The sequence below is a fragment of the Oncorhynchus kisutch genome, linkage group LG19 (assembly GCF_002021735.2).
Source record: "Oncorhynchus kisutch isolate 150728-3 linkage group LG19, Okis_V2, whole genome shotgun sequence".
NCBI classification, from domain to species: domain Eukaryota; kingdom Metazoa; phylum Chordata; class Actinopteri; order Salmoniformes; family Salmonidae; genus Oncorhynchus; species Oncorhynchus kisutch.
In genome coordinates, this window is record NC_034192.2 from 33,290,092 (window position 1) to 33,314,594 (window position 24,503).

Below are 24,503 nucleotides of genomic sequence, written 5' to 3' on the forward strand. Positions count from 1 at the left end.
TGTTAGCTTACTGATCAACAACATTTGCATAGAAGGGAAAGGGGGATACCTAGTCAGATGTACAACTGAATGCATTCAACTGAAATGTGTCTTCCCCTCTGGATCAGAGAGGTGTGGGGGCTGCCTTAATCGACACGCCCGGAGAACAGTGGGTTAACTTCCTTGCTCAGGGGCAGAACAACAGATTTTTTACCTTGTCAGCTTGGGGATTCAATCCAGCAACCTTTTGGTTACTGGCCCAACGCTCCTACCCGCCAGGCTACCTGCCGCCCCAATGAGTCACTCCAGCATGTCACACCTGTATGGAAGGACATCATATACTGTAGGCACTGCTGACCCATGGGTCCAACTTAAGGTCATGATTTGTGATCACGGATGCATTTTCAACTGTCAGGACACATCTCTAAACAACTCAGCTGCCAGGACAAAAATTGAAACAACTCAATTGGCTAGTTCAGCTATCTGTTAAGAAACAGGTTTTAACTTGATCCTACTGCTACAATTGGATAGAACTAGGCTGTAACTCCATTCCCTTCATATCTCTCTCCATTGCTCATATCACTTGGTGCTGTTTACTGCTACTATGAGAACTAGCTCAATGGCGACGACATTTGCTACCAAGCCATACATTTGCATAATATTTAACAAGGAGAGCGAGGGCAGGCAAAAAGATGAAACAACGTTGCATGTTCTTTCTAAATGACTCAAATCTGCCCGTAGTTTGAGAGGTGAGAATGCACACACGTGCACTGATCTACAGCTTTCTTGGACATAAACACGCAGGAAGATTCTTAGGTAGCTAAACCTATTGCCGACCTTTATTTAGGCAGTTTAAAACAATTCCTTCTTTCTCTATTACGACAATCATCTAATCCGACTATCAATTGTCAATTGACGGGTACAATTGCGGCTGCACACTAGCACACCAGTAAATAGCTAACGTTGCACCCCAAGTCAGATGGCTCGTTGCCAAAAACGCTGCATGTTCAAAATGATAACCAGATGTTAGCTCATATCTGATATTTTAGCACCACGTTTATCTAGCCAGCTAGCTAGCTAGCATAGTAGATAATACAGCTAGATAGCAAACACCACAGATGAAAGGATTACTTATCATAATCTTTCTAACAGGTCACATAGCTACATGCTTAGCTAGCTTGCTTATTGCATGCATGTCCAGGCACGTTGACACAAGCCTTATTATTAGTGAATTAACTAAACTAATATTTTCAACAGGAATTAGATTTTTATCACCGTGTTAATTTATCAATTTCTTAATACTGCTCCTTTCTGTTAGAGAATGAGCTAGCTTGCTGCTGATTTTCCCAGCTAGATATTCCTCTGCATTGTACAGTGCTCGTGGCTCAGGCAGTGAGTGGCGGCTGGCATAGCAGCAGGGCTGATAGACTAGAAAAGGCCAATATGGCCCGATATATTGGCTTGGACGATTATCAGTCATTCTCTACCTCGCACCCCACATCTGTCTCACCTACATCACTTGGTACTGTTTTCTGTATGGTTATTTTAACTGGGCTCTCTCAAATTGACCTTCGCTGTCCTCCCAACTCCTCCACCTCTCTTCCTGCTCAAACTCATTCATATAGTCACAGGACAGCATATAGGCCCTAAACCCGTCCTTGACCCCTCTTGCATGGTAATTCATTTCTTCATCTTCTTATCACTGTGCAGACAGTTTTATCTGTTAGAACATTCTGATTAAAATCAATTTCTGAGGATGAATGGTTCAAATGAATTTATACTGCTTCATGACTGAAACCTCAGGGCAAATTCCAAATATAAATGGTGAACTCGACCTGCACGTCCTTACCTTTCTTTACATCTCATCTAACTTTCCCAGTTGTATCATTAATGTGTGGAGTCAATGAAAACTATGCATTAGATATACAGTGCATTCGGAAGGTATTCAGACCCCTTGTCTTTTTCAATATTTTGTTACGTTCCAGCATTATTCTAAAATGTATTTAATAGTTTTTCCCCCTCATCGATCTACACACAATACTCCACAATGACAAAGCAAAAACAGGTTTTTAGAAATGTTTGCAAATTTATATATAAAAAACCCCGGAAATATCACATTTACATAAGTATTAAGACCCTTTACTCAGTAATCAGTAAACCTATTTTGCTACCTGACAACTTTACGGTTTTTACTTTTAAATTACTGTTTATATTTTTGTTTTTCCCTCAACTTTTTCACTCCGGACGCTTTATCTGGACACGGTTCGTCAGGACCTCCAACAGCCGAAGCTAAGTAGTAACATTAACATGATGCCTTCTAATTGCAGTCGCTATACTCATAATATACAGGAGAACGATCGCCTTACGGTGAGGATAGCTGTGCTACAAGCCCAGCTTCAGACGCAATCGTTAGGCAAGGGTAATTTCAGTGTAGGAAAGGATGAAACAGCATCTGTGCCACCAGAAAGTACAGATAGTAGTATAAATCCCCTGGCACAGTCCCCGCAGCCGGACAACTTTCTCACGGTTTCTGGAAGGAAATGCTGTAGGAATGCTCAACCGGTGTCGCTCATTCAGCCGACAGAAACTTTCAACTGGTTTTCCCCATTAAGCAGCGAGTCGGAGTCAGAGGCCGAGTCTTCTCTGGTCTCTACTCCTCCCGTTACGGGGTCTGAGACGCCGAAGCTCCCCATCATTAGCTCTGACAAATTGAAAACTCTAGTCATTGGCGACTCCATTACCCGCAGTATTAGACTTAAAACGAATCATCCAGCGATCATACACTGTTTACCAGGGGGCAGGGCTACCGACGTTAAGGCTAATCTGAAGATGGTGCTGGCTAAAGCTAAAACTGGCGAGTGTAGAGAGTATAGAGATATTGTTATCCACGTCGGCACCAACTATGTTAGGATGAAACAGTCAGAGATCACCAAGCGCAACATATCTTCTGTGTGTAAATCAGCTAGAAAGATCGGCATTGAGTAATTGTCTCTGGCCCCTTCCCAGTTAGGGGGAGGGATGAGCTCTACAGCAGAGTCTCACAACTCAATCGCTGGTTGAAAACTGTTTTCTGCCCCTCCCAAAAGATAGAATTTGTAGATAATTGGCCCTCTTTCTGGGACTCACCCACAAACAGGACCAAGCCTGACCTGCTGAGGAGTGACGGACTCCATCCTAGCTGGAGGGATGCTCTCATCTTATCTACCAACATAGACAGGGCTCTAACTCCTCTAGATCCACAATGAAATAGGGTGCAGGCCAGGCAGCAGGCTGTTAGCCAGCCTGCCAGCATAGTGGAGTCTGCCACTAGCACAGTCAGTGTAGTCAGCTCAGCTATCACCATTGAGACCGTGTCTGTGCCTCGACCTAGGTTGGGCAAAACTAAACATGGCGGTGTTCGCCTTAGCAATCTCACTAGGATAAAGACCACCTCCATTCCTGTCATTATTGAAAGAGATCATGATACCTCACATCTCAAAATAGGGCTACTTAATGTTAGATCCCTTACTTCAAAGGCAATTATAGTCAATGAACTAATCACTGATCATAATCTTGATGTGATTGGCCTGACTGAAACATGGCTTAAGCCTGATGAATTTACTGTGTTAAATGAGACCTCACCTCCTGGCTACACTAGTGACCATATCCCCCGTGCATCCCACAAAGGCAGAGGTGTTGCCAACATTTACAATAGCAAAAAAAAAAGAAAAAAAAAAGGATGTTTTCGTCTTTTGAGCTTCTAGTTATGAAATCTATGCAGCCTACTCAATCACTTTTTATAGCTACTGTTTACAGGCCTCCTGGGCCATATACAGCGTTCCTCATTGAGTTCCCCGAATTCCTATCGGACCTTGTAGTCATAGCAGATAATATTCTAATCTTTGGTGACTTTAATATTCACATGGAAAAGTCCACAGACCCACTCCAAAAGGCTTTCGGAGCCATCATCGACTCAGTGGGTTTTGTCCAACATGTCTCTGGACCCACTCACTGTCACAGTCATACTCTGGACCTAGTTTTGTCCCATGGAATAAATGTTGTGGATCTTAATGTTTTTCCTCATAATCCTGGACTATCGGACCACCATTTTATTACGTTTGCAACAATTAATCTGCTCTGACCCCAACCAAGGAACATCAAAAGTCGTGCTATAAATTCACAGACAACACAAAGATTCCTTGATGTCCTTCCAGATTCCCTCTGTCTACCCAAGGACGCCAGAGAACAAAAATCAGTTAACCACCTAACTGAGGAACTCAATTTAACCTTGCGCAATACCCTAGATGCAGTTGCACCCCTAAAAATTAAAAACATTTCTCATAAGAAACTAGCTCCCTGGTACACAGAAAATACCCGAGCTCTGAAGCAAGCTTCCAGAAAATTGGAACGGAAATTGCGCCACACCAAACTGGAAGTCTTCCGACTAGCTTGGAAAGACAGTACCGTGCAGTACCGAAGAGCCCTTACTGCTGCTCGATCATCCTATTTTTCTAACTTAATTGAGGAAAATAAGAACAATCCGAAATTCCTTTTTGATACTGTCGCAAAGCTAACTAAAAAGCAGCATTCCCCAAGAGAGGATGGCTTTCACTTTAGCAGTGATAAATTCATGAACTTCTTTGAGGAAAAGATCATGATTATTAGAAAGCAAATTACGGACTCTTTAAATCTGCGTATTCCTTCAAAGCTCAGTTGTCCTGAGTCTGCACAACTCTGCCAGGACCTAGGATCAAGAGAGATGCTCAAGTGTTTTAGTACTATATCTCTTGACACAATGATGAAAATAATCATGGCCTCTAAACCTTCAAGCTGCATACTGGACCCTATTCCAACTAAACTACTGAAAGAGCTGCTTCCTGTGCTTGGCCCTCCTATGTTGAACATAATAAACGGCTCTCTATCCACCGGATGTGTACCAAACTCACTAAAAGTGGCAGTAATAAAGCCTCTCTTGAAAAAGCCAAACCCTGACCCAGAAAATATAAAAAACTATCGGCCTATATCGAATCTTCCATTCCACTCAAAATTTTTAGAAAAGGCTGTTGTGCAGCAACTCACTGCCTTCCTGAAGACAAACAATGTATACGAAATGCTTCAGTCTGGTTTTAGACCCCATCATAGCACTGAGACTGCACTTGTGAAGGTGGTAAATTACATTTTAACGGCATCGGACCGAGGCTCTGCATCTGTCCTCGTGCTCCTAGACCTTAGTGCTGCTTTTGATACCATCGATCACCACATTCTTTTGGAGAGATTGGAAACCCAAATTGGTCTACACGGACAAGTTCTGGCCTGGTTTAGATCTTATCTGTCGGAAAGATATCAGTTTGTCTCTGTGAATGGTTTGTCCTCTGACAAATCAACTGTAAATTTTGGTGTTCCTCAAGGTTCCGTTTTAGGACCACTTGTTTTCACTATATATTTTACCTCTTGGGGATGTCATTCGAAAACATAATGTTAACTTTCACTGCTATGCGGATGACACACAGCTGTACATTTCAATGAAACATGGTGAAGCCCCAAAATTGCCCTTGCTAGAAGCATGTGTTTCAGACATAAGGAAGTGGATGGCTGCAAACTTTCTACTTTTAAATTCGGACAAAACAGAGATGCTTGTTCTAGGTCCCAAGAAACAAAGAGATATTCTGTTGAATCTGACAATTAATCTTAATGGTTGTACAGTCGTCTCAAATAAAACTGTGAAGGACCTCGGCGTTACTCTGGACCCTGATCTCTCTTTTGAAGAACATATCAAGACCATTTCAAGGACAGCTTTTTTCCATCTACGTAACATTGCAAAAATCTGAAACTTTCTGTCCAAAAATGATGCAGAAAAATGTATCCATGCTTTTGTCACTTCTAGGTTAGACTACTGCAATGCTCTACTTTCCGGCTACCCGGATAAAGCACTAAATAAACTATTTAGTTAGTGCTAAATACGGCTGCTAGAATCCTGACTAGAACCAAAAAATGTGATCATATTACTCCAGAGTTAGCCTCCTTGATTTCAAGGTTTTACTGCTAACCTACAAAGCATTAGATGGGCTTGCTCCTACCTATCTCTCTGATTTGGTCCTGCCATACATACCTACACGTACGCTACGGTCACAAGACGCAGGCCTCCTTATTGTCCCTAGAATTTCTAAGCAAATAGCTGGAGGCAGGGCTTTCTCCTATAGAGCTCCATTTTTATGGAACGGTCTGCCTACCCATGTCAGACGCAAACTCAGTCTCAACCTTTAAGTCTTTACTGAAGACTCATCTATTCAGTGGGTCATATGATTGAGTGTAGTCTGGCGCAGGAGTGGGAAGGTGAACGGAAAGGCTCTGGAGCAACGAACCGCCCTTGCTGTCTCTGCCAGGCCGGTTCCCCTCTTTCCACTGGGATTCTCTGCCTCTAACCCTATTACAGGGGCTGAGTCACTGGCTTACTGGGGCTCTCTCATGCCATCCCTGGAAGGGGTGCGTCACCTGAGTGGGTTGATTCACTGATGTGGTCATCCTGTCTGGGTTGGCGCCCCCCCTTGGGTTGTGCCATGGCGGAGATCTTTGTGGGCTATACTCAGTCTTGTCTCAGGATGGTAAGTTGGTGGTTGAAGATATCCCTCTAGTGGTGTGGGGGCTGTGCTTTGGCAAAGTGGGTGGGGTTATATCCTTCCTGTTTGGCACTGTCCGGGGGTGTCCTCGGATGGGGCCACAGTGTCTCCTGACCCCTCCCGTCTCAGCCTCCAGTATTTATGCTGCAGTAGTTTATGTGTCGGGGGGCTAGGGTCAGTCTGTTATATCTGGAGTACTTCTCCTGTCCTATTCGGTGTCCTGTGTGAATTTAAGTGTGCTTTCTCTAATTCTCTCTTTCTTTCTCTCTCTCGGAGGACCTGAGCCCTAGGACCATGTCCCAGGACTACCTGACATGATGACTCCTTGCTGTCCCCAGTCCACCTGGCCGTGCTGCTGCTCCAGTTTCAACTGTTCTGCCTTATTATTATTCGACCATGCTGGTCATTTATGAACATTTGAACATCTTGTCCATGTTCTGGGACTGGCCACCCCACATAGCCTGGTTCCTCTCTAGGTTTCTTCCTAGGTTTTGGCCTTTCTAGGGAGTTTTTCCTAGCCACCGTGCTTCTACACCTGCATTGCTTGCTGTTTGGGGTTTTAGGCTGGGTTTCTGTACAGCACTTTGAGATATCAGCTGATGTACGAAGGGCTATATAAATAAATTTGATTTGATTACTTTGTTGAAGCACCTTTGGCAGCACTACAGCCTCGAGTCTTCTTGGGTATGACACTACAAGCTTGGCACACCTGTATTTGGGGAGTTTCTCCCATTCCTCTCTGCAGATCCTCTCAAGCTCTGTCAGGTTGGATGGGGAGCGTCGCTGCACAGCTATTTTCAGGTCTCTTCAGAGATGTCCGATCGGGTTCAAGTCTGGGCTCTGGCTAGGCCACTCAAGGACAGCCCTGGAGCCACTATTGCGTTGTCTTGGCTGTGTGCTTAGGGGTGTTGTCCTTTTTGAAGGTGAACCTTTGCCCAAGTCTAACGTGATGCTTGGCAATCAGGCGAAAGAGTTAAATCTTGGTTTCATCAGACCACAGAATATGGTTTCTCATGGTCTGAGAGTCTTTAGGTGCATTTTGGCAAACTCCAAGCGGGCTATCATGCGCCTTTTACTGATGAGTGGCTTCCATCTGGCCACTCTACCATAAAGGCCTGATTGGTGGAGTGCTGCAGAGATGGTTGTCCTTTTGGAAGATTTTCCAATCTCCACAGAGGAACTCTAGAGCTCTGTCAGAGGAACCATCGGGTTCTCTGTCACCCCCCTGACCAAGGCCCTTCTCCTCCGATTGCTCAGTTTGGCCGGGCGGCCAGCTCTAGGAAGAGTCTTGGTGGTTCCTAACTTCTTCCATTTAAGAATGATGGAGGCCACTGTGTTCTTTGTGACCTTCAATACTGCAGAAATGTTTTGGTAGCCTCGACACAATCCTGTTTCGTAGCTCTACGTACAATTCCTTCGACCTCATGGCATGATGTTTGCTCTTACATGCACTGTCAACTGTGGGACCTTTATATAGACAGGTGTGTGCTTTTCCAAATCATGTCCAATCAATTGAATTTACCACAGGTGGACTACAATGAAGTTGTAGAAACATCTCAAGGATGATCAATGCAAATAGGTTGTACCTGAGCTCTATTTCAAGTTCATAGCAAAGGGTCTGAATACTTATGTAAATAAGGTATCTGTTTTTTTAAATTGTATTGTGTGTAGATTGTTGATGAAAAATGTTGTTTTAATCAATTTTAGGATACGGCTGTAATGTAACAAAATGTGGGAAAAGTCCAGGGGTCTGAATACTTTCCGAAGGCACTGTAGACCTATGCTTAAGTTTTTGACATCACTCAAGAGTACTGATGTAAGATAAGGGTCATTTTAGAGATGCAGTATATTTCATCATTTGAAAAGCATTACAACCTGGCCCTTTCATTGAGGCACAATAGGCGTACACAGAAAAAACATATTATTTCCACAATCCGATAGAATGGTTGCTGATTTTTTGGGGGTTATTTCCTGCTTGTTGGGTTGTTTTAGCAGTAACTCAACAGGTTGGGTACAAGTCAATTAATCTCATGACAGGCATTTGTAATCAAACCCCAACAGTCGGATACCGGGGGACGGCAACTCTCTGCAAAACCCATTGCCACTTATTGTGCCACTGGACAGAAACAAACGGGTAAGGTAACCTTTATTTATAGTTATTTAAATGAGCTAATTGTTTAGCTAGATAACATACCTCAATCGACTACCTCAATCGTTATTTGAAATAATTCTGGTGACTTTACAGCAATTGCTAGCTAGATAGCTTCTAGCATAAGCTAGCTAACGTCTAGGTTGAAGATAACAAAGGTTAAGACAAGTTATGATTCCATATGGAAGCTTTTCGAAAAATAAACACATTTATGAGACCAGCGGCGTTGCTAACTACTAGTGCCGTTGCTAACTACTAGTGCCGTTGCTAACTACTAGTGCCGTTGCTAACTACTAGTGCCGTTGCTAACTACTTGTGCCGTTGCTATGACCAGCGCCGTTGCAAACTAGCATAGCTGGTCCCATTGTTTCAAAGAGTTATGCAATATTAAAATTATCTTGTCTTAACCTTTGTCATCTTCTTCTTAGGCTAATGTTAAAAGAAAGTATTCACACCCCTGACTTTTACCACATTTTGTTGTGTTACAGCCTGAATTTAAAATGGATTCAATTTATATGTTTTGTCGCTGGCCTACACACAATACCCCATAATGTCAAAGTGGAATTATGTTTTACGAAAGTTTTACAAATGAATGAAAATTGAAAAGCCGAAAGTATTCAACCCATTTGCTATGGCATGTCTAAATAAGTTCAGGAGTAGAAATGTGCTTAACAAGTCACATGAATTGCATTGACTCACTCTGTGTGCAATAATGATTTTGATAAATTATTTTTGAATGACTACATCATCTCTGTACCCCAAACATATAATTATCTGTAAGGTCCCTCAGTCGAGCAGTGAATTTCAAACACAGATTAAACCCCGACTAGGGAGGTTTTCCAATGCCTCGCAAAGAAGGGCAAAAATGTAAAAAAGCAGACATTGAATATCCCTTTGAGCATGGTGAAGTTATCACTACAAAGATACAGGTGTCCTTCCTCAACTCAGTTAATTGACAGAGTGAAAAGAAGGAAGCCTGTACATGATACAAATATTCCAAAACATACATCCTGTTTCCAACAAGGCACTAAAGTAATACTGAAAAGAAAGTTGTCCTGAACACAAGGCCGTCATTGTAAATAAGAATTTGTTCTTAACTTCTCTAGGGTAGGGGCCAGCATTTGGAATTTTGGATGAAAAGCGTGCCCAAATTAAACTGCCTACTACTCAGGCCCAGAAGATAGGATATGCATATAATTGGTAGATTTGGATAGAAAACACTCTAAAGTTTCCAAAACCGTTAAAATAGTGTCTGTGAGTATAACATAACTGATTTGGCAGGAGAAAACCTGAGAAGATATCCATTCAGGAAGTAGGATTTTTTGTTGTTGTTGTAGTTTTCTACTCAATGCCATTATAGTGTCCATTGACTTAGGACCCAAATTGCAGTTCCTATGCCTTCCACTAGATGTCAAGTCTTTAGAAATTGTTTCAGGCTTGTAGTCTGAAAAATGAGGGAGTAAGAGCAGTCTGAATGAGTGGACCCTGCCATGTCACAGAGCTTATTCATGCACGTGACCGAGAGAGTGCCTTTCTTGTTTACCTTTTATACTGATGACGTTATTGTCTGGTTGAAATATTATCGATTATTTAGGCTGAAAACAACCTGAGGGTTGAATATAAACATCGTTTGACATGTTTCTATGAACTTTACGGATACAATTATTATTTTTTTGTCTGCCTGTTGTGACTGCGTTTGAGCCTGTGGATTACTGAAGAAAACGCGGGAACAAAACGCAGGTTTTTGGATATGAAGAGACTTTATCGAACAAAATGAACATTTATTGAATAAAATAATGTTTTTTGAGTGCAACCATATGAAGATAATCAAAGGTAAGTGATTAATTTTATCTCTGTTTCTGAGTTGTGTAACTCTTCTACTTGGCTGGTTATTATTTGTAATGATTTGTCTACTGGCGATGTTCTCAAATAATCATAAGGTATGCTTTTGCCGTAAAGCATTTTTGAAATCTGACACCGAGGTTGGATTCGCAATAAGTTAATATTTAAAGCTATGTAAAATAGTTGTATCTTTTCTGAATTTTTATAATGAGTATTTCTGTATTTGAATTTGGCGCTCTGCAATCTCACTGGATGTTGGCCAGGTGGGACGCTAGCATCCCACATAACCTAGAGAGGTTAACTGACTTGCCTAGTTAAATAAAGGTTAAATACATGTTTGAGGCAAATCCAATACAACATGGTGGCTGTATCATGTTATGGGTATGCTTGTACTTGTTAATGAATGGGGAGTTTTCCAGGATAAAACATTTAAGGAATGGAGCTAAGCACAGGCAAAATCCTAGAGTTCAGAATCCTGATTCGGTCTGCTTCCCAACAGACACTGGGAGATGAATTCACCTTTCAGAAAGACAATAACCTAAAAAAAGGCAAACATCTACAATGGAGTTGCTTACCAAGACAGTGAATGCTCAAGAGTGGCCGAGTTACATATTTGACTTAAATCTGCTTGAAAATCTATGGCACGATTTGAAAATGGTAGTCTATCAATGATCAACAATCATTTAGACAGAGCCTGAAGAATTTTGAAAAGAATAATGACCAAATATTGTACAATCCAGGTGCGCAAAGCTCTTAGAGAATTACTCAGAAAGACTCACAGCTGTAATCTCTGCCAAAGGTGATTCTAACATGTATTGACGCAGGGGTGTGAATACTTGTGTAAATTATTTATTTATATATTTCATACTCATTAATTTTTAAAATAATATTATGTTTTCACTTTGTCATTATAGGGTATCGTGTGTAGATGGGTGAGAAAAAAAAATATTTAATCGATTTTGAATTCAGGCAGTACCACAACAAAATGTGGAATAAGTCAAGGGGTATGAATACTTTGTGAAGGCACTGTATTTCTTCAGTTTAAGACATTGTTTCAAATAAATATATACAGTTGAAGTCGGAAGTTTACATGCACTTAGGTTGGAGTCATTAAAACTAGTTTTTCAACCACTCCACAAAATTCTTGCTAACAAACTATAGTTTTGGCAATTGGGTTAGGACATCTACTTTGCACATGACACATGTAATTTCACAGATTATTTCACTTATAAATCCCTGGATCACAATTCCAGTGGGTCAGAAGTTTACATTAGTTGACAGTGCCTTTAAACAGCTTGTAAAATTCCAGAAAATTACAGTGGGACTGTTTGAGGTTGTGGACAGGTGTCTTTTATACTGATAACAAGTTCAAACAGGCGCCATTAATACAGGTAACGAGTGGAGGACAGAGGAGCCTCTTAAAGAAGAAGTTACAGGTCTGTGAGAGCCAGGAATCTTGCTTGTTTGTAGGTGACCAAATACTTATTTTCCACCATAATTTGCAAATAAATTCATAAAAAATCCTACAATGTGATTTTCTGGAATTTTTTTCTCATTTTGTCTGTCATAGTTGAAGTGTACCTATGATGGAAATTACAGGCCTCTCTCATCTTTTTAATTGGGAGAACTTGCACAATTGGTGGCTGACTAAATACTTTTTTGCCCCACTGTATGTCATGGCTTTAGAAGCTTCTGGTAGGCTAATTTACATAATTTAAGTCAATTGGAGGTGTGCCTGTGGATGTATTTCAAGGCTTACCTTCAAACTCAGTGACTCTTTGCTTGACATAATGGGAAAATCAAAAGAAATCAGCCAAGACCTCAGAAAAAAATTGTAGAAAAATGGTATCACAAGTTTGATTCATCCATAGGAGCAATTTCCAAATGCCTGAAGGTACCATGTTCATCTCTACAAACAATAGTACGCAAGTAATAACACCATGGGACCACACAGCCGTCATACTGCTCAGGAAGGAGACACATTCTGTCTCCTAGAGATGAACATACTTTGGTGCGAAAAGTGCTAATCAATCCTAGAACAACAGTAAAGGACCTTGTGAAGATGCTGGAGGAAATGTGAAGATGCTGGAGTAAACAGGTACAAAAGTCTCTATATCCACAGTAAAACGAGTCCTATATCGACAAAACCTGAAAGGCCGATCAGCAAGAAAGAAGCTACTGCTCCAAAACCGCCATAAAAAAGCCAGACTACGGTTTGCAACTGCACATGGGGACAAAGATCATACTTTTTGGAGAAATGTCCTCTGGTCTGATGAAGAGAAAATAGAACTGTTTGGTCATAATGACCATCGTTATGTTTGGAGGAAAAAGGGGAAGGCTTGCAAGCCGAAGAACCCCATCCCAACCGTGAAGCACGGGGGTGGCAGCATCATGTTGTGGGGGTGCTTTGCTGCAGGAGGGACTCGTGCACTTCACAAAATAGATGGCATCATGAGCTAGGAAAATTATGTGGATATATTGACGCAACATCTCAAGACATCAGCCAGGAAGTTAAAGCTTGGTTGCAAATGGGTCTTCCAAATGGACAATAACCCCAAGCATACCTCCAAAGTTATGGCAAAATGGCTTAGGGACAACAAAGTCAAGGTACTGGAGTGGCCATCACAAAGCCCTGACCTCAATGTTATAGACAATTTGTGGGCAGAACTGAAAAACCGTGTGAGCAAGGAGGCCTAGAAACCTGACTCAGTTACATCAGCTCTGTCAGGAGGAATGGGCCAAAATTCACCCAACTTATTGTGGGAAGCTTGTGGAAGGCTACCCGAAACCTTTGACCCATGTTAAACAATTTAAAGGCAATGCTACCAAATACTAATTGAGAGTATGTAAACTTATGACCCACTGGGAATGTGATGAAAGACATAAAAGCTGAAATAAATCACTCTCTACTATTATTCTGACATTTCACATTCTTAAAACAAAGTGGTGACCCTAACTGACCTAAGACAGGGAATTTTTACTAGGATTAAATGTCAGGAATTGTGAAACTGAGTTTAAATGTACTTGGCTAAGGTGTATGTTAACTTCCAACTTCAACTGTATATTGTATTTCATCAAATGCAGGGGTGACCTGTGATAGAGTTTCATCGGACTTGTTGTTGTCTTCCATAGGGGGAGAGAAGGGCAAGTGACCTGGCAAAGGATGCTGAAACCCTTCTAATGGTAAGACAATGAAAAATATACTAGTCCAATAATAATTATGCTTTTCGACATCATACTTTTCTTGTTCTTTATGGAAATTGACATACCAATGCCCTGATCCAATGTTTTTTTGATCACATCAATAATTTGGTACCGGTTTTGTGATGTGGCCCTGAAGGTGGTACCTGCCATCCTGCCTCCATGGTCATACAGAATGGATGGGGAAATTATTCACCCCTAATTTTTTTATTTTACATTTATTTAACTAGGCAAGTCAGTTAAGAACAAACTCTTATTTTCAATGATGGCCTAGGAACAGTGGGTTAGTTAAGCTGACAAGGTACACATCTGTCGTTCTGCCCCTGAACAGGCAAGTCAGTTAAGAACAAACTCTTATTTTCAATGGCAGCCTAGGAACAGTGGGTTAGTTAACCATGTTTGTTCTTAATTGACTTGCCTGTTCAGGGGCAGAACGACAGATTTGTACCTTGTTAGCTCGGGAATTTGAACTTGCAACCTTCCGGTTACTAGTCCAACGCTATAACCACTAGGCTACCCTGCCGCCCCAATAATAATAATACAACATGTAAGTATACAAGCTGTGGTCTTGCCAGGGGGGTCCGGGGCCATGCCCCCCGGGAGATTACATTTTTGTTGAAGGTCACTACTGGGGACATTCTACTCCAAAATGCATGAACATTTTATTATGTTCAGTTTAATTAATTATCTCTTGATCTCAATTACATCACCAGAGAATTCTATATTAAACCCAACTATAATTTAACTAGTGTAACGTTACTGCATCTTTGCTAACAATTATTACATAAATCTATTAATAGCGTTATCTCATAGCGATATTTAGAGGACGCAACATTGCATCTGTCCCATTATGGTGTCTGTGAGAGAATGGGCAGTGCCATTGAGGCCATCTCCATTTTGAAGTAGTAAATTTTTCTTCACCTACTACTTCTATGAGTTGGTAAACAAACTGAAAGGGTGCACACTGCCACCTGAAGTGTGTTGTTTGAACGGGTATAAAGACAAGGTTCACAATTTACTGCCACCTGCGGTTATGGAATGTTTGCTCACAAGTATAATTCATTGTCTGAGCACTCCCGATTAACTGGATGGAATTATGTGATCCTTCCTTAACCCATAGGAAGTCCCACCCAGTTGACAGTTTTTTTTTGTTGCAGTGAGGGCAACAATTTAGCAGCAGCGATGCGCCAATGCTAAATTAATATAGGGGAAGCACTGCTTGCTGGACCTGTATTTGTCTTTTTCTAACTTTTATTTTACATCCCATGTGTTAAGGAATGGGAGTGGGGTATTGATGGGTAGGGGTTTAAAGTGTAAAGCTATTAAATACAACTATTAAATATTAATAATCACATTGACATGGTATGAAAACCTTTTATTAGCAGGAAATAAAAATTATTTATGCTTGTTAATGCATTGTATTATCCATTACTTTCATCATTCAGTATCTAAATATTGTATGGTTGCTTAAATTAATGACAATAGTATTAAAATAGGGAGAAAATAAATACAAATAAGAATATAGATGGGTTATTATGAAACCAGCTATTGGGTTAGAGTTAAACCAAATGTTGGTTGATTAGATAACCCATTGCATTTGGGTAAAAAATGATCAATTTAATGCATTGGTTAAAATAACCAATAATACAATTCATGAATTACCCTCATTATGTATGTCCAATTGTGTGCACAAATTTGTTTATATCCCTGTTAGTGAGCATTTCTCCTTTGCCAAGATAATCTATCCACCTGACAGGTGTGGCATATCAAGAAGCTGATTAAAAAGCATGATCATTACACAGGTGTACCTTGTGCTGGGGACAATAAAAGGCCACTAAAATGTCTCTACCATAAGTTGTTTTAGAGAATTTGGCAGTACGTCCAACCGGTTTCACAACCACAGACCACGTGTAACCATGCCAGCCCAGGACCTCCACATCCGGCTTCTTCACCTGCAGGATAGTCTGAGACCAGCCACCCAGACAGCTGATGAGTATTTTTGTCTGTCATAAAGCCCATTTGTGGGGGGAAAGTCAATCTGATTGGCTGGGTCTGGCTCCCAAGTGGGTGTGCCATGCTCTCCCAGGCCCGCCCCTGCCCAGTCATGTGAAATCCATAGATTAGGGCCTAATGAATTTATTTCAATTGACTGATGTCCTTATATTTTTAATTTTTTAATTTTACCTTTATTTAACCAGGCAAGTCAGTTAAGAACAAATTCTTATTTTCAATGATGGCCTAGGAACAGTGGGTTAACTGCCTGTTCAGGGGCAGAAAAACAGATTTTCACCTTGTCAGCTCGGGGGATCCAATCTTGCAACTTTACAGTTAACTAGTCCAACGCAATAACGACCTGCCTCTCTCTCGTTGCACTCCACAAGGAGACTGCCTGTTACGCAAATGCAGTAAGCCAAGGTAAGTTGCTAGCTAGCATTAAACTTATCTCATAAAAAACAATCAATCATAATCACTAGTTAACTACACATGGTTGATGATATTACTAGATATCATCTAGCGTGTCCTACATCGCATATAATCCGACTGAGCATACAAGCATCTAAGTATCTGACTGAGCGGTGGTAGGCAGAAGCAGGCGCGTAAACATTCATTCAAACAGCACTTTTGTGCATTTTGCCAGCAGCTCTTCGTTATGCGTCAAGCATTGCGCTGTTTATGACTTCAAGCCTATCAACTCCCGAGATGAGGCTGGTGTAACCAAAGTGAAATGGCTAGCTAGTTAGTGCACGCTAATAGTGTTTCAAACGTCACTCGCTCTGAGCCTTCTAGTAGTTTTTCCCCTTGCTCTGCATGGGTAACGCAGTAGTCGTTGTGTTGCTGGTTCGAGCCCAGGGAGGTGCGAGGAGAGGGACAGAAGCTATACTGTTACACTGGCAATACTAAAGTGCCTATAAGAACATCCAATAGTCAAAGGTTAATGAAATACAAATGGTATAGAGGGAAATAGTCCTATAATAACTACAACCTAAAACTTCTTACCTGGGAATATTGAAGACTCATGTTAAAAGGAACCACTAGCTTTCATATGTTCTCATGTTCTGAGCAAGGAACTGAAACGTTAGCTTTCTTACATAGCACATATTGCACTTTTACTTTCTTCTCCAACACTTTGTTTTTGCATTATTTAAACCAAATTGAACATGTGTCATTATTTACTTGAGGCAAAATTGATTTTATTGATGTATTATATTAAGTTAAAATAAGTGTTCATTCAGTATTGTTGTAATTGTCATGATCACAAATAAAAGTAAAACAATCGGCCGATTAATCGGTATCAGCTTTTTTTTGTTCCTCCAATAATCGGTATCGGCGTTGAAAAATCATAATCGGTCGACCTCTAGTAGCCATGCTGGTTAAGTGTGCCTTGCATTCTAAATAAATCACAACAGTGTCACCAGCACAGCACCCCCACACCCTCCTCCATGCTTCACGGTGGGAACCATACATGCGGAGATCATCTGTTCATCTACTCTGCGTCTCACAAAGATACGGCGGTTGGAACCAAAAATCTCAAATTTGGAGATGAGAGAGGCCTGTAATTCATATCATAGGTACACTTCAACTATGACAGACAAAATGAGAAAAAGAAATCCAGAAAATCACATTGTAGGATTTTTTATGAATTTATTTGCAAATGATGGTGGAAAATAAGTATTTGGTCAATAACAAAAGTTTCTCAATACTTTGTTATATACCCTTTGTTGGCAATGACAGAGGTCAAACGTTTTCTGTAAGTCTTCACAAGGTTGTCACACACTGTTGCTGATATTTTGGCCCATTCCTCCATGCAGATCTCCTCTAGAGCAGTGATGTTTTGGGGCTGTTGCTGGGCGACACGGACTTTCAACTCCCTCCAAAGATTTTCTATGGGGTTGAGATCTGGAGACTGGCTAGGCCACTCCAGGACCTTAAAATGCTTCTTACGAAGTCACTCCTTCGTTGCCCGGGCGGTGTGTTTGGGATCATTGTCATGCTGAAAGACCCAGCCACGTTTCATCTTCAATGCCCTTGCTGATGGAAGAGGGTTTTCACTCAAAATCTCACAATACATGGCCCCATTCATTCTTTCCTTTACACGGATCAGTCGTCCTGGTCCCTTTGCAGAAAAACAGCCCCAAAGCAAGATGTTTCCACCACCATGCTTCACAGTAGGTATGGTGTTCTTTGGATGCAACTCAGCATTCTTTGTCCTCCAAACACAACCTGTTGAGTTTTTACCAAAAAGTTATATTTTGGTTTCATCTGACCATATGACATTCTCCCAATCTTATTCTGGATCATCCAAATGCTCTCTAGCAAACTTCAGACGGGCCTGGACATGTACTGGCTTAAGCAGTGGGACACGTCTGGCACTGCAGGATTTGAGTCCCTGGCGGCGTAGTGCGTTACTGATAGTAGGCTTTGTTACTTTGGTCCCAGCTCTCTGCAGGTCATTCACTAGGTCCCCCCGTGTGGTTCTGGGATTTTTGCTCACCGTTCTTGTGATCATTTTGACCCCACGGGTGAGATCTTGCGTGGAGCCCCAGATCGAGGGAGATTATCAGTGGTCTTGTATGTCTTCCATTTCCCAATAATTGCTCTCACAGTTGATTTCTTCAAACCAAGCTGCTTACCTATGGCAGATTCAGTCTTCCCAGCCTGGTGCAGGTCTAAAATTTGGTTTCTGGTGTCCTTTGACAGCTCTTTGGTCTTGTTGTCTGGTTGTGGACAGGTGTCTTTTATACTGATAACAAGTTCAAACAGGTGCCATTAATACAGGTAACGAGTGGAGGACAGAGGAGCCTCTTAAAGAAGAAGTTACAGGTCTGTGAGAGCCAGGAATCTTGCTTGTTTGTCGGTGACCAAATACTTATTTTCCACCATAATTTGCAAATAAATTCATTAAAAATCCTACAATGTGATTTTCTGAGTTTTTCTCTCTCATTTTGTCTGTCATAGTTGAAGTGTACATATGATGAAAATTACAGGCCTCTCTCATCTTTTTTAAGTGGGAGAACTTGCACAATTGGTGGCTGACTAAATACTTTTTTGCCCCACTGTATGTTGATTGTCAAAATGTACATGTACAAAAAGTGCCCGAAGTTGATATGCTTTGTTATTGGTTGTGTGGTGCATTGGCACAGAAACCTGTCGCTGGAATATTCTTTGCATATATTTTATATAATTATAAATATGGCATCATAATGTAAAAAATCTGCTTCCCCATAGCTGATCATTGTATGCAGCTGGCTCTGATTGTAGTGTAAAGAAACAGGCAGGGAGAGTGAGCTCGTCTATGGTGGTCAGCGAACCCCTATCCTTCTGGCTCGTAGCCCTGCTTGGCATCGACCGGGCCACAAAAGCATGCTGAAGTGGCAAAGTTGATATCCACCTATATAAACAAAGGGTCGCTACAGTTATTCTTATTTGTGGTCTTAAACATTATTTTGAGTTACTTCTGAGGAGGGAGGGCGTTCAATTTATTTTACTGTACAAGGGGAAGGTCATGTGAAAACATTTGTAACATTGGCGAAGGGAAGTGCATTTTTTAAAAGACACCTCAAGTTGGACCAGCCCCTCCCCTGGTAAATTTCGATCTGTCCCTTACTGAATGTGAGATTAATCAATTTTTGAAAAATATGCATTATGTGTTCAGAAATTCGACCTTTATCTCATATAATATTAAATACTATTGGCACCATGTGATGTATGAACGCCTTTTTATTGAGTGATTATCATGATGACCAATATATGTGCATACAATAAGTCATGTTTGATGTTTGAGAAGTGTATCAGCCCAAGTCCTTTTGGCTGATAGTTCAGAGAGATAAGCATTTCAATATTTGAAGTGACCTACACGTTTTCATGATGAAATATGATGCTGATAATCACTCCTCTCATATACGCCATTACAGGTGGTAATTAACAATTAACAACACATCTTTCACGTTTTGGACAATTGATTAATTATTTTCATAGTTGTAAATGCTGAGGTAAAATAGGTGTGAATGATCAAGGTTAGAGGATCAGCATTTGCACCAATTTAATACTGGTTGCAAGTGTCAAAGAGTGTCAGGTGGATGGATACATCTTACAGGTAACTTGAACAGGCTTGTCCTAAAAATACACTGGAATGTTTCGCCACTCGATTATAATGAGGCTATAATATGCGAGCTGAGAACCTATAAGTTCTATTGCCTTGCAAGGTCAAACCGCCTAAAGACAGGTCTCGAAGCCTGTGTTGTCTGCTTAATGCAGAATAGACACAATAGCGTACGCCAAAACATTCAGCAGGGCACGCGTTCATACAGTTGACATCTAGAAAAAAAAAGCCTTTGGTACATCTGGCTTTCCCAATTTCGGATACCTTTAATCAGGCCAGCGCAGGAATCGTACCTAAATCATACGCAGGTATAAACTAAGTAGCTTATGGAATACAATTTCACAGACTTGTGAATGACATAACAGTGATATATACACCCGGTTATAGCAACTGTCTAAATGTCTGGTAGTCTAAATGATAATGGAAGTAAACAAGTTTGTTGTTTAACAATGACCTATTTCTTTCCTGTCTCCCGGCCGTTGCTGCACAGTGATGCACCCCACCGGATACATTTTCGTCTTTCTACTATTTCGCAGCCTTCATCTCGGTGAAGGTAGCTAGCTATTGGAGTGTAGGATCATTTGTCCATTGCCCAATACCATTCACTCGCGAATAGCACTGAGTGTTGCATGTCGGCGGACAGACTAGTCGTTGACATATTGCCAAATATCAAAATAGAACCAATATACACATCACACTATCCGAGCTACAGAATAACACGACTGATTGTTGTGCCTCCCTATCGAGCACAAGAGGAACCAGGTTGTCTCCACATTGCATTGTGTCAGAGCGGGGTTACCCAGAGACCTCAACGACAGAGCGAAAGCAATCCCGGTTGTGGCCGGCTGCTCCGGTCTTCAGCTATCGACTAGTTTTGGTCACTGCCACGACCAGTGAACGTTTGACGCCATAGGCTCAAAAAACGTAAATACAGTGAATATACATTTGCACACCACAGTGCACATTTGACTGGTGATTAAAACAATCACACTCAAAACAGCAAGTTTACAGTGAAGGAAGCCACAATGTTTTGTTTGAGGCCTCGTCAAAATTACTGTCGTTCCCTTTCAAAATGGGGCTTAGGCTACGGAGAGTAAATTTGGTCGATTTATGGAATATTCGAACGCCTCGTCCAAACAACCTAGGCCTGGGATACTGCTGCTACAGAGTAGTAGCTACAGCATGGCATGTCCCGTCTGAGTTCGCGGTTGCCATTACCTGACCAAATGTTTACGTTGAGAACGTTTTAAATCATGCAAAGCATGAAATATGTCACCACCAACTAAGTAAAAAGACGATCACTTTTGTTCATATGTGCGTAAAAGGATTGGACCTGATGTAGACTATACCATGGAGGCAGGGAACAAGTTGGAGACGATGCTCTGAGTTGGCAGGTTGAAGATGCCACGATGTGTAAACTCATGGCAGATGGAAGATTAATGTTATAATGAAATACAGTGAAACTAGAATTCACGACCTTTTTTGGTTATAGTAGCCGTAGCAAAATATAATGTGGGCCACTGCCGACTGAGACAGGAATTCACCCCAAGAAACATGTGACACGTTTATCCTCACACTTGAAGACTTTACGTTACCAAAATGCATACCTTGAATACCGTTAGACAGGTTTGTTATGGCATGTACGTGGATTTACAAACTTTACTGTACCCAATTATTCACAGCAAAAGTTTGGGAGAGTTGACTGTTGCCCTCCATGCCGTTGTGCAATGCCCCCCTTATTGCCCCCTGCTCTCCAGTACGCCTTTGTTATTAGTAATCGCATGGTATCGCACCGCCTTACCTTGCGCTCCAAACTGCCCTTTCAAAGCTTGCAAATAGAGCTTTTCACACCACGACAAGTGATTGTTTGAGACTTGGTGACTTCTGTTAAGGGTCAGGAATGTAATTTTGTGGTAGAATAATTCCAGTGTGACATGTCGGCTTCTCCTCGCGATCTTCTCTCATCGCCCGTTTTCAGACCGCAGCAGCTGGAGATGAAAATCGCGCACCCTGGGTCCTAGCGCCGACAGAGGCCTACAGGTGAATAACAGGTGGTGACCGTAGTCGAGCCCTTATATAATTGTAAATTCCTATTCAAAACATGGACATTTTTGGAATCATCTTTGGAAATTAGAATCATCTCTTCTAATACGGAAATAGGTCTACCACAACAGCCAAACTGATGACCCAAGTGATGTTATGGCTGAAAGTGTGTGTTTATGAACCATCATTAGATAGCTGACAGAATGGTAGTTATTAAGCATAGGCACATCATACGATTTGGCTACTGGATATTTCTTCCGGACAATGATATGAATGTAAGGAAAGATACTAAACTATGAGTATAAAACAATTGTGGCACAAATATGGGCTTTTCCCCCCTTGCAATGCATAACACATGATCACTATGATGACATAAAATATGTGTTGTGTAAAAGCTTACATTGTTATCATGAGGGTTTGGACAGGAGTGTCCTTCTTCATATTACTGTAAAGTTATTATTGCCATTCAATAAGAATGCACATTTCCTTTACGTCGCATTCTAGTCCCCTATAATTACACCCAAGACACAAATAACTTCGGCAGAATCCGTCTCAACGTTGCTGTCCTGTTTCCACTACAATGTCCCAAAATTGCGTTATTAAATGTGCGATGTGAAGAGAGGACACCTCGTTTAGTTACTGAGTTTTAGAGACTTGAGTGAAGCTAGCCACAATAAGGTTTGCATTTCGCCATCAAAATAAAGGTCCCTGTTGAAACATCCAAACGGATACAAATAGTGGAATAAGGCCATATTTGGACTAGATAATGCTAAACAAGGTATGTTGTTATATAAGGTAAAAATAAATACAATAATGTATTAATTTGACAATAAACATAAAATACATTGGATTTATTAAACTGTATAATTGCATTGGGTGTGCTGCAACCTATTCTGTACATAAATCCGAGGACACTCCCATTTAGTATATGTTACGTTTGTAGTTACATTAGATAGATGGTTATTTCAGGCAAAAAAGAAAGGAGTGTGGTTAACACGAACTTCTAGCAACTCAAAGGTTGCGAGTTCAAATCTCATTACAGACAACGTTAGCATTTTAGCCAATTAGCAACTTTTCAACTAATTACTACTTTTTTTAAAACTACTTAGCATGTTAGCTAACCCTTTCCCTAACCTTGACCCTTTTAGCTAACCATAACCTTAACCATTTAACCTAACTCCTAGACTTAATCCTAACCCCTAGCCTAGCTAACATTGGCGAGTTAGCTAATGTTTGCAATCTAACCACCTAGCTAAAATTCGTAACATATCATACGTTAGCAAATTCGTAACATAATGTATGTTTTTCAAATTGGTAACATTTTGTACGTTTTGCAAATTCGTAACATATAATACGAATTGTAAATCGTAACATATATTACGAAATAGGTGATGGTCATCCACAAATTAATACATGCCATCGTACTAAATGTGGCGCATCAGATTTGACAGAATAATACGAACTGCTCTGAGACCATGTTGGGTAAACATATACGCACTGTACAGCCTTGCGATTGGCGCTTTACCTACTATTGTGACTAATCCTTATTGTGGCTAGCTTCACACAGGTAGATTATAGACCTCAACCTTCCACTCGATACGGGTGACTAGAGTGGAAATCCAAGAAGCTAGTCAAGTATAATGTAGGCAGTAGGCAACCAGTTTTACCTCCCCATAAACAAGAACCCTGTCAATAGCCTGTGTGGTGGTCACGAGGGTGTGTCTCACGGTGCCCTGCTTTCCTCATTTGTACAAAACAGGCGACGGAAATGGATAACAGTTTGTCATACTGTACCAGCATGAGTTGGTCCGACGAACGTGCTGTCGAGACTGGAGAGCCTTTCAAATGTTCTCCAATTTATAAAACCGTTATTATTGGTCAATTCGCTTTAAATAAATAACCATGTGGCTCAAATTATGTATACAGACCCATTACACAATCGGTCATAACCAATGCATTCCGGACATTTCACAAGGGGAAAGAAATATGGTGTCAGTTGAGCCTGGTAAAAGTTTCGGTTTTGCACAACATTGTGCGCTAAAAACCTATGGATCCAACTCAACGAGAGGTATGTCAGTGCCGGTACGGATTAAATACAGTTTATTATAGGCCAGCATTTTAATGTTCATGCAACGTGTACATTTTGACATTTTTAGATCAAGTTCGTATTTGGTGACTATTTATGGCGCAGGTTTAATTCCGCAGATGGTGCTGAATCAAAGCAGAAAGCTATAATACTAACATGACACAACTCAGCACTAAACCAAATAGCTTGCCATTGCAAATGCACTTATACACACGACTGCACTCCCCGGCATTAATATAGGCCTATACAACTAATCAATTCCAACAAGACTGCAATTCCATGCGTGTCTCAAAAATGAAGATATCATCTCATAATATTCCAAGCAGTTAAATACATCTAATATAGGTCAAACAATATTAATTAATGAAAAACATTCAGAACTACCATGGCGTCGTCATCTACAAGAACAGTATATTTGGCCAACGTTATCACCTGGTTCCATAGTGTAGTGGTTATCACGTCTGCTTTACACGCAGAAGGTCCTGGGTTCGAGCCCCAGTGGAACCA

At 41.0% G+C, this 24,503-nt stretch overlaps 1 protein-coding gene and 1 non-coding gene across 2 annotated transcripts in view; one reads left to right on the forward strand and one right to left on the reverse strand.

Annotated features, from left to right (window-relative positions):
• Positions 1-21,908, reverse strand: part of bcorl1 (BCL6 corepressor-like 1) — a 42,612-nt gene extending 20,704 nt beyond the window's left edge. The window contains exon 1 of the mRNA XM_020452604.2: positions 21,669-21,908. The gene's annotated coding sequence lies outside the window, so the exon portion shown is untranslated. The remainder of the gene's footprint in view (positions 1-21,668) is intronic.
• Positions 21,909-24,430: 2,522 nt separating this feature from the next.
• On the forward strand, positions 24,431-24,503 carry trnav-uac (transfer RNA valine (anticodon UAC)). The gene has a single exon. It is a non-coding gene; the product is annotated as a tRNA-Val (tRNA).